This window comes from Callorhinus ursinus, unplaced genomic scaffold (genome assembly GCF_003265705.2).
Source record: "Callorhinus ursinus isolate GAN/ISIS: 27379988/994484 unplaced genomic scaffold, GSC_fseal_2.0 scaffold4, whole genome shotgun sequence".
Classification (NCBI taxonomy): domain Eukaryota; kingdom Metazoa; phylum Chordata; class Mammalia; order Carnivora; family Otariidae; genus Callorhinus; species Callorhinus ursinus.
This window is the reverse complement of record NW_027397066.1, coordinates 68,639,528-68,649,300: the sequence shown is the minus strand read 5'-3', so window position 1 is coordinate 68,649,300 and position 9,773 is coordinate 68,639,528.

Genomic DNA, 9,773 nt, shown 5'->3' with positions numbered 1-9,773 from the left:
GTAGTTGTAAATAATAATGCAATTTACTACACCCTCCATATGTCACAGACATTGCCCCATTATGCTAGCATTTTCATTCATAAAGAAGAAGGTTAAATGAAGACTACTACAATAGAGACACGAGAAACAGGAGCAGAAATCAGTTTAGGGAAAAGATAATGATTTTCGTTTTAGAGAGTTGAGTATAAAATATCTAGCAGTAATTGGATATGAGGCTGAACGTATGGGGAAAAGTCTAGGTTGGGGATATCAAGTTATGTAATCAGTGTGTAGAATTGAATTTCTTAAGAATTACTGGAAGGAGCACTGGAATAATGGTGTCACCTTGGAGAACAATAACTGTAAAGATCAGGCAGAAGAAACAGATTTGGTAAAGGAAACAGAAAGAATGGGTAGAGAATTTGAGAGGAACCAGGAAGAAGCCTGTCATATTGCAGCCGGGGCACAGGCGTGTAAGGATGCTTGGCTCTGGTGGTCCCAAAGAGACCAGGTTCAGCCACTCACTGCTGAAAAAAGACCAGAGAGACGAGTGGTGGTGAAACAAGAATAGTTCAGTGAGGCCAAAACTGGGAAGACAGCAGACTAGTCTCTCAAAGACTGTCTCCAAAGTGCTCAAAATACTTCCAGGTTTATATGAGGAAAATGTGGGACAAAGGTTGGTGAGTTTGTGCAAGTGGGAAGTAAAGGTCAGGTTGATCACTGTCTTGAAGTCTGTCACCTGGGGTCTTGCTGACTCAAGGCGGTCCTTATTCCTTGAGGGGGTAGTTTTGGTTCCCATCAGGGGAAGGTTTGCCCTCAGGGGAGGGCAAGAAACAAGCTGGAAAGAAGAACTAGAAAGTTTGAGATCAAAATGGAGGCAGCCAAAGTCCTTTTTCCAAAATAACCGAGGAAGTAGAGAGTACCAAGGAAAGAAAGTATCAACATTTCCAAAATAAGGATAGAGAACCTCTTGTATGAAATGGAAATTATTTAATGCTGCATTAGATTATTAGTGACTTTAGTAAGAACTGTTTCAACAGAATGGTAAAATTGGATCAGTTTCAACAGAGTGGTAAAGTAACAGGCAACTGAATGACTATTAGGGATTTGAGTGGAGAAACTGAGTATAAATGGAGCATAAGTAGTCTATTCCTATGAAAAGTTTGGAGGGAAAAAAAGATTGGGAGATTTCCCCCCATTTGACCAAGAGAATTTCAAAGTGTTTAAAAGACCAAAGATTGTGTGTGTGTGTTTATATGTCTTCATTCTTATTTATAGATGAATATAAAAGTTAAAATTGCATGGAGGGGTGCCTGGGCGGCTCAGTTGGTTAAGCATCTGCCTTCAGCCCAAGACATGATCCCAGGGTCCTGTGATCCGAGTCCCACATCAGGCTCCCTGATCAGCGGGGAGTCTGCTTCTCCCTCTCCCTCTGCTCCTACACGTTTCTCTCTCTCTCTCATGCTCTCTCTCTCTCACTCACTCATTCTCTCTCTCAAATAAATAAAATCTTTTTAAAAAATTGCATGGAATTTAAAACTAATATCAATCCACATAACTATGTTTAAATACTATAAAATCTATGTACCTATGGTCAATCTTTAATATCATGTTATGTATATTTGTCTGGGTTCTCTAGAGAAACAGAACCAATAGGATACAGATAGATAGATAAAATCTATAGATATAATGAAGAGATTCATTAAAAAGAATTGATTCACACGGTATTGGAGGCTGAGAAGTCCCAAGATCTGCAGTGAGCAAACTGGAGGCCCAGGAGAGTCAATGGTATAAGTTCCAGTCCAAGTCCAAGTCCAAAGCCAGAAGACCAATGTTCCAGCTCGAAGATAGTTATGCAGCAAACAAATTCTCCCTTACTCTGCCTTTTTGTTGTATGCAGGCCTTCAACAGATTGGATGAGGTTTACCAGCATTGGGGAAAGCAATCTGCTTTACTCAGCATACCTATTCAAATGTTAATCTCATCTAGACATACCCTCACAGATAAACCCAGAAGAATGTTTAACCAAATATCTGAGTACCTGATGGTCCACTCAAGTTGACACATGAAATCAACCATCTCAATATGTCATTAAATGAAATCTGGATTTTTTTTAAGAAAAATGAATGTTTGATGTTGTATGTATAATGTAAATTAATTTTATATAACTTTGATTTGAATTCAGAATGATTTAACTTCTTGACAATGTAAGAAAATAGAAATTTATTTTTTAGTGACCTGTTCTATTTAGAAACCCAAGGTATTGTGGGGTGCCTGGGTGGCTCAGTTGGTTGAGTATCCAACTCTTGATCAGTTCAAGGTCTTCATCTCAGGGTCTTGATCTCAGAGTCGTGGGTTCAAGCCCCTGCAGTGGAGCCTACTTAAACAAAACAAAACAAAAACACCCAAGGTATTGAGACAATGTAAAAGTAAAACAAAGAAGCTGTAGGTTGTGTTTTTGGTTGATTTGTTTGTTACGTCCTTCTAAGCCTATCTGATTGGCTGGAAGTTTCAAAAGTACAGTAAAAAAAGGAACTTGATTTTTAAAGGCACATAATGATGGCTGAAATGTCAGGAGACAAAGAACAACAAAAGAGGCAGCACAGAACATTTCAGTGATGGGGAAGATCTAGAAAAAAAAAATAGGTCCATGTTTAACTTTATTTGTAGTTTCTCCCCCGGTATAATACTGTCTTGAAGATAGTGCACCCCCAAGTTAGCAAGCATTCTGATTGAGATAACTAGACCCGGTAGGCAATTTTTAAAGAAAACAGATATGTTTTCTAGTCTCATTGTGACATAGAGGAAAGAAGCAGGGAAAAAAATCATAAAGTAAATTGGTGTTCCTATAAGAGAAAATATTATGTTTGGAATCATCAATAATCCAGCTTGTTCTATTCATCCCTTTTATTAGTCTATGTCATTAAGTCATGATAGCTCTTAATTGCTTGATTTAATACTTTTCCATATGAATTGGAAAAAGTTTTGTAATGCAAAAAAGTGTTGCCAAATTGGAACAATACAAAGCCCGAACAGACAGTCGTTGTCCTCCTGGAATTTATAGTCATAAGTCACGTAATAACATGATATTACTAACATATAAAACTATAAAATTGCATCCGTGATGAGTGCTATGAAGAAAGGTTGAGGGACTATATGAAAGCTTTTAATGGTGGGATTTTGTGACTTAGGTAGTTCCGCGAAGACTTCTTTATAGTAAGTGAAGAACGGAGAGACAAGGAATAGACAATGGAAAGGCCCAGTGGCGGAAGGCGCATGCCAAGGAGGGACTGAAAGCAAGGTAAGGTGGCAGCCCCAGAGAAAATGCAAGAAATCACCGTGTGAGCTGACGCTACAGAGGTGTTGGGTGGACCAACCATGCCAGGTCCTAAGAGCTGCTGAACATTTGCAAGTAGGAACAATGGATTGGAAGGGGCCCAAGGGAATGTGAGTAGACCAGATAAGAGGTTATTGCAGTTGTGAAAGTGAGACTAGGGTAGTGCCAGGGAAAATGGAAAGAAGTATTGATGTTTGAAAGATATTTTGGGAGTAGATGATGCAGGGAACGAGAGACATGGAAGTGTTATGAATATTGCCTTTTGAGGTTTCTGAGTAAAGCAATAGAAAACACCACTCAGGGAGAAAGTTTTAAAATACAGTTCTTGCATAAGTCCAAGGATTATTTATAGCAATTAAAGACAGGAACAAATGCTTATTAGACTTCAATTTATATGAACTGTTGATAATGACTTGTGTGCCCTACTAGAGCAGTATGAGGTGCTCACATAGCATCCTACATATGCTTCTAATTCTTTTTTTTAAGATTTTGTTTATTTAATTGACAGAGAGAGAGAGAGAGAGAGAGAGAGACAGCGTGAGAGTGAACACAAGCAGGGGGAGTGGGGGAGGGAGAAGCAGGCTTCCAGCCGAGCAGGGAGCCCGATGCGGGGCTAGATCCCAGGAACCCGGGATCGTGACCTGAGCCAAAGGCAGTCGCCCAACCAACTGAGCCACGTGCCCTGCTTCTATTCTAATTCTTAATACATTATAATTTCTGGGTTATATCTGTTTCCTTCACTAGACTGTGAACTACGTGAGGGCAGGCACTAGGTCTGATTTATATCTCCAGGAGGCAGTGAAGTTTCTGACATAGCAGCCACTCAAATATTTGCAAAGTGAAATAATTAAGAATCAACTTTAAATTTTTCTATTTTCCAAATAATTTTTAGTGTGATTGCATATTTTTAAACAAAAGTCTTTATATAAAATTTGCTCAAATCAAAATTCCCAGTTAATAGCTTTACTCACTCATTTAAAATTTACCCATAAAAGAAAATGTGGTTTTAGCCAAATAGGGCTACATTACTAATATGATCAGATTTAACTGTTGGCCTGCTTTCAAATCATGCTACCAACAACAACCACATGTTAGTATAGAATATAGAATCCTGTTTCTTCATAGGAGATTGATTAATTTTGCATCACCCAGCATAGTACTTTTTAGCATGATAAAAAGATATATGGAATAAATTGATACTGTTTTTTTCAATTTCTTTATTTTCCTACAGAGATGTCAAAGAACAACTACTTTTTTCATCTGGTCAGCAGATGGCAGTGTTTTACTTTATTTAGCTAATAGAGCTTTCTCTCAGGCTCATAATTTAGACAATCTATTAAATAACACAGTATTTTTGAGAGTTAATTTATACTTTTTGCCCAAAATATGAATATTATAGAATAGGGGCTGATCTAGATTAAAAAAAATAATTTCACACAGTTTTTAGTTAATTAGAATTTTCTTAAATTCTTTTTCAATTTGCTTTTCACTTGTTTCATTGCAAACAATTATTCTCATTTTTGTAAACGACAAAAAACCCCAGTTTATTTTACCTTGTCCCTTAGCTTATTTTTGAAAAAAGTCAATGTTGAACAGTACTTCTGTAAACAAAGTTTAAATTATATTTAAACTAATGTGGCACAGTTAAAAGTTTCACTGGGCTTCAGTTTCCCCCTTGTAAGATTAATCCTTTCAACTCTGAAGTTTTTGAACTCAAGAGTTAGTCAAGAGATCTGCGTTCACTTCAGAATGCCATAAAATATGCCCTAAACAACTTATAACAAGCCACCGTTTGAATTTTTTTTGCCAACATTTTTTATTTTATTTTATTTATTTTATTTATTTTTTTGCCAACATTTTTTAATGAGTCAAGTAAATCTAGTCTGCATATCACTATATTTAATTTGTAAAAACATTGCCAAGATACTGGTTTTAAAAGTACGAAGTCTCCATAAAGACATATAAAGGGATTGGAGATCAAGGGGACCTTCCACCTTTAAGTAGAAACACAATTCACTAATAATGAAGTTCAGAACACCCTTTTTCTATTATAATCATGATCATTATGATGCGCAAAAGCAAAAATTGTTACTATTCAGTTTCTTCGTGTGGTCATGTTACTCTTCAAAATATAAAGCTTTATCTTCTATTATTTATTTAAGCAAAAACACAAGAACAATACACCAAACTATGACTGCCTCCCCACCAAAAAAAAGACACACAAAAAAACCCCCCACAAATGTTTCAGTACCTCCTTCGAATGTATTTGTAAGAACAGAAAAAGTCTCTAATTGGAACTTTCTAAAAGCATTTCTCCCCAATTAGAGAGCAGTAATGACTCTAAATGGCACTGTCTTGAGGACAGCTCATCAGTTAATTATAAGGAGTTCTCTAAATTGAGGAGTGAAGAATGATACTAAATTTCAATCAGTGTAGATAAATATGGCTTGTCATTATTCACTTGATATTTTAGACAGTCCATTTAAAGAGGAAGACATGGAACAGAAATATTGTCTTTTCTAAAAGAATAGAGATTATGAGAATCACACTGAACATTTACCCCAAGACTATACTCTTGTCTGGAATATGGTTTTTATAGTCATTCAATTTCCATGATCCCCAGAGACTTTCATTTGCTTGCCCATTTATTTTCCATCTGGCTCCTTCAAACAAGAAAAAAATAATATGATATTACTATTGCTGTACTTAACAGCCTGGAAAAATGGGTGTGTATTTTAACTGTGGTAGTTATGTAATTTAAAAATATGTCTATTGAAGTTTCAATTCCTTTTAAGTTTTGTGTTCCAGCATAATTTAGCACTCTGTATTCTGGTAATAAATGTCTTAAAATTCCATAATTTACTTATGTTTATCTCTGAGATTATCTACCTGCCCAGGTTTAATTTACTTTTTACTTAGTTTTAAAAGCAAACGTAAAGAAAACAATTGTTTAAACAGCAAGTTGTCAATACATAGTATTTATCCTCACAATCTTCCAAAATTGCTCTATTACATTTTATTTTCTTCTTTTCTTCTTCTTACTTTTTGATATTCTTATGTACCTTTAATCTCTATTTTCCTTCATTTAAAGTTATGCTTTGTTTATTCATGTTCATAGAATTCTCAATCATGTTAAAAACAAATATGGGTTTTGTTTGTTTATTGTCACAGATATCCTCTTGTTATTCTTCACAATCACCTTATTCATGAATTGTAAGTTGGGGACCAGGCTCTGCTTAGAAATAGCCCTTCGTGTTTGTTCCTCTATTCCCAGAGGAGTTTGCTCCACATGCCTCGATCCCTTTCCATCTGGCCTCTGCACAAAGGGTTTATCCCACTTTAACACAATTCTTTGTTTTATGGAGGACCTTGAGTTTATCTGAGAGTGAATACATATGAAACAATAATCATGTTACAGGAGAACCTGATCTGACCTTTTTTTTTTTTTTTATAACCAAACCCTAAGATGAGAGAGAAACTACACTTAGCCAGTAACAAAGACTAAAGAAGGTAAGGGCTGTAATGATGCCAGATCTGAAACAGTGCTGCAAAAAAGTAAATGTGAAGGGTCTGATTTCTCTGGATACGATCCATTATTATAGTGCTTGTGTTTATATGGCTTCAGGAAAAGAGAAAAAAGCTTGCTACATTTTTGTGTGTATCATTGAAGAACCTTTGTGAGGTTTTCACTTTTAAGACATTAACAAGAAACAGCTATATTTGCATACTGATCTATCCATGAACTTTATTATATTTCTCTCAACAGAAAAATATAATTAAGGTATTAATGAATAAAAAAATGTGAACTCTTCTTTCCTTAGTGTAAATAAAATTACAGTAAAATTCGTGAAACCTCATATTTAACTAAAAACCCTCCTTTTAAAATGCATTGCTCGTCTCAGTGTTTAAGTCAATTGATTTTCTTACTCTGTATTCATGTTATCCAATCTTTATTTCTGCAAATATACAGTTTTATAAGGAAATACTTGAGTTAAGAATTTTGTGGTAATTTTGCCTAGTAATAGACCGGAGAAACACAAAATCTAAATAAACAATAAACATCAAAAGGCCAAAAAGAAAACACACACACACACACACACACACACAACATATAGGTGCTTTTTTTTTTTAAGTGCTTTGTTTTGTTTTTTTTAAAGATTTTAGTTATTTGACAGAGACACAACAAGAGAGGGAACACAGGCAGGGGGAGTGGGAAAGGGAGAAGCTGGCCTCCTGCGGAGCAGAGAGCCCCGATGCGGGGCTCCATTCCAGGACCCTGAGATCATGACCTGAGAGGAAGGCAGATGCCCAACGACTGAGCCACCCAGGCGCCCTAAGGTGCTTTGTTTTTAATAATTTATTCCAAAATGTATTTGGAATTTGAGACACAAAGCTGTCTGAATGACTTCATTTGGGTTTGAGAGAGTTTGAGATGCTGATGCAGGTTGTGGATTTCAAATAGAATTACTGGTTTGAAAGGTGGCAACGGAAATCTGGAACCTAACTGGGTACAGGTTACTTTGTGAGGATCAAAGAAATAGGGCCTCACCTCCCTGACCCCCCAAAGCACACTAATATTTTTTATTGTATGTGCTCTTTTCAGGGAGCTTTGAAACACATTTTTATAATAGTATTTTAAACTAAAAATTTACTCATTTTCAAGTAGCATCTAAAACTACATTTGAGAACATTTCTCTCTCTTTTTTTTTAGATTTTATTAATTCATGAGAGACAGAGAGAGAAATGCAGAGGCAGAGGGATGGGGTACTCAATCCCAGGACCCTGGGATCATGACCTGAGCCAAAGGCAGACGCTTAACCGACTGAACCAACATTTCTCCCCATATTTGGCCTAATGAAGGGAATAACCTTTGAACACATCTAGTCCTCATATTATGATAGGGTAAGGTGCCTTTTTTTTTTTTTTTTTTTTTTTAGCCACCATTCCTAAGGAGCAGGAATTGTGGGCCCCCAACTCCACATGCTCACATATAATATCCCCTGTGTTTGGCAGCAGTGCTGAACCTTGTGTAGATCCTTACAAATGGATTGGACTTGCCAAAAGGAAAGTAGTTGAAAAGAAGCAAACAGCAAGTTCCCCTTGCTTCAGCTTCCGTGGAGGAAATTCACAAGCTTCTGTAGATTGCAGTGTTAGGAAAATCAAATTTGTCCTTAGAACAATGTTACCACTTCCCCACTCTAAGCCTGTTTCAGAGTCTCCACTCATAACTGCGCACTCAGTTTGCCTCCACTGCCAGCAGCACTCAGGCTTGCCCCAGATTTTCTACTGGGTTGATCAGGAACAGACAACAGAGGGACAAACTGATGATCACTCAGTAGTTCTGGGTTTACCAAAGCGTGTTAGTTTGGTCTAAACACTGTGTTTGTTAGGACTGCAAAGGTATAAATACCCTTTATGGGAAGGGGGGTAAAACCCCCTAAAATTTTAGGGCAACCGGCTCAAGGTCACCGAGGGAAGGCAACATTGGAGACTGGGCTCTTCAACTCCTCGGCCCAATAATGGACTGGAGCCAAACAGGACACCATCCAGGAGTTTCAAAGCTGCGTAGTAAAATAGCTAGCGTGGGCAGTCCTTTTGTACTCCAGCTAGAGTAAAATTAACGCAGTCTTCCTTCCTTCCATCGCCGTCTGACAGCCTCCAGCAAATGGGTGTAGGGTTGAGGAGAGCAGAACCCAGCTGTCCTTTCACAGCTGAGTCTTTTGAGAAATTGGAACTGAGGAGGGTGAGAACCACGGGAGAGGCGCAGTGAGCGGGGAGAGGAAAAACGGGAGCAGCTGAGTGCCGGGCGAGGGGAAGGAAGTCGGGGTGTGCGCGTCTGGAAGGGAAGTGGGGAGAGGGGCAAGAGTGAAAACGGGGCCAAAGTCAAGCTGAGAGAACCCAGCGCCCGCTGCCTGCAGGAGGGGGTGAAGGCGGCCAGTAAGAGTGAGGGGGAAAGCGGGAAGCCGGGGGAAGGGAAGGAAGTAAGGAAAGAGGAAGGAAAGGCAGGAGGGGAGAGAGGAAGAGCGGCTGCAATTTCTGCGGCCGGCTCAGTAGGAGGAGCAGGAGGAGCAAGAGGAGGATCCAGAGTCAGTCAGTCAGGCAGCCAGCGGGAGGTGGAGAAAGCAGGAGGAGGAGGAGGAGGAGGATTAAAGATGGCCACCAACAGCTGCGGGAAACGGCAACAACCCCTCACTTTCCGGGATGGTCCCTGCGGGTCGGCCCGGCCTTGATGGAGAGGAGAAGCCCGAGAAGCGCCGAGGCTGAGGCGGCGGCGGCGGCGGGGACCCAGCGAGGACGAGGACGCGGGGGAGCAGGGACTGGGGCAGGAGAAGGGAAAGGCGGCGGCGTCGCTGTCCCGGCCGCCTAGCGCCGCTGCCCGCCCCGGCGGACCGCTGCCCGCCCCTCGCGGACGCAGAATCGAGGCCGGCCCGCGGCCCCATGCCGCGCCGCGGGGCTC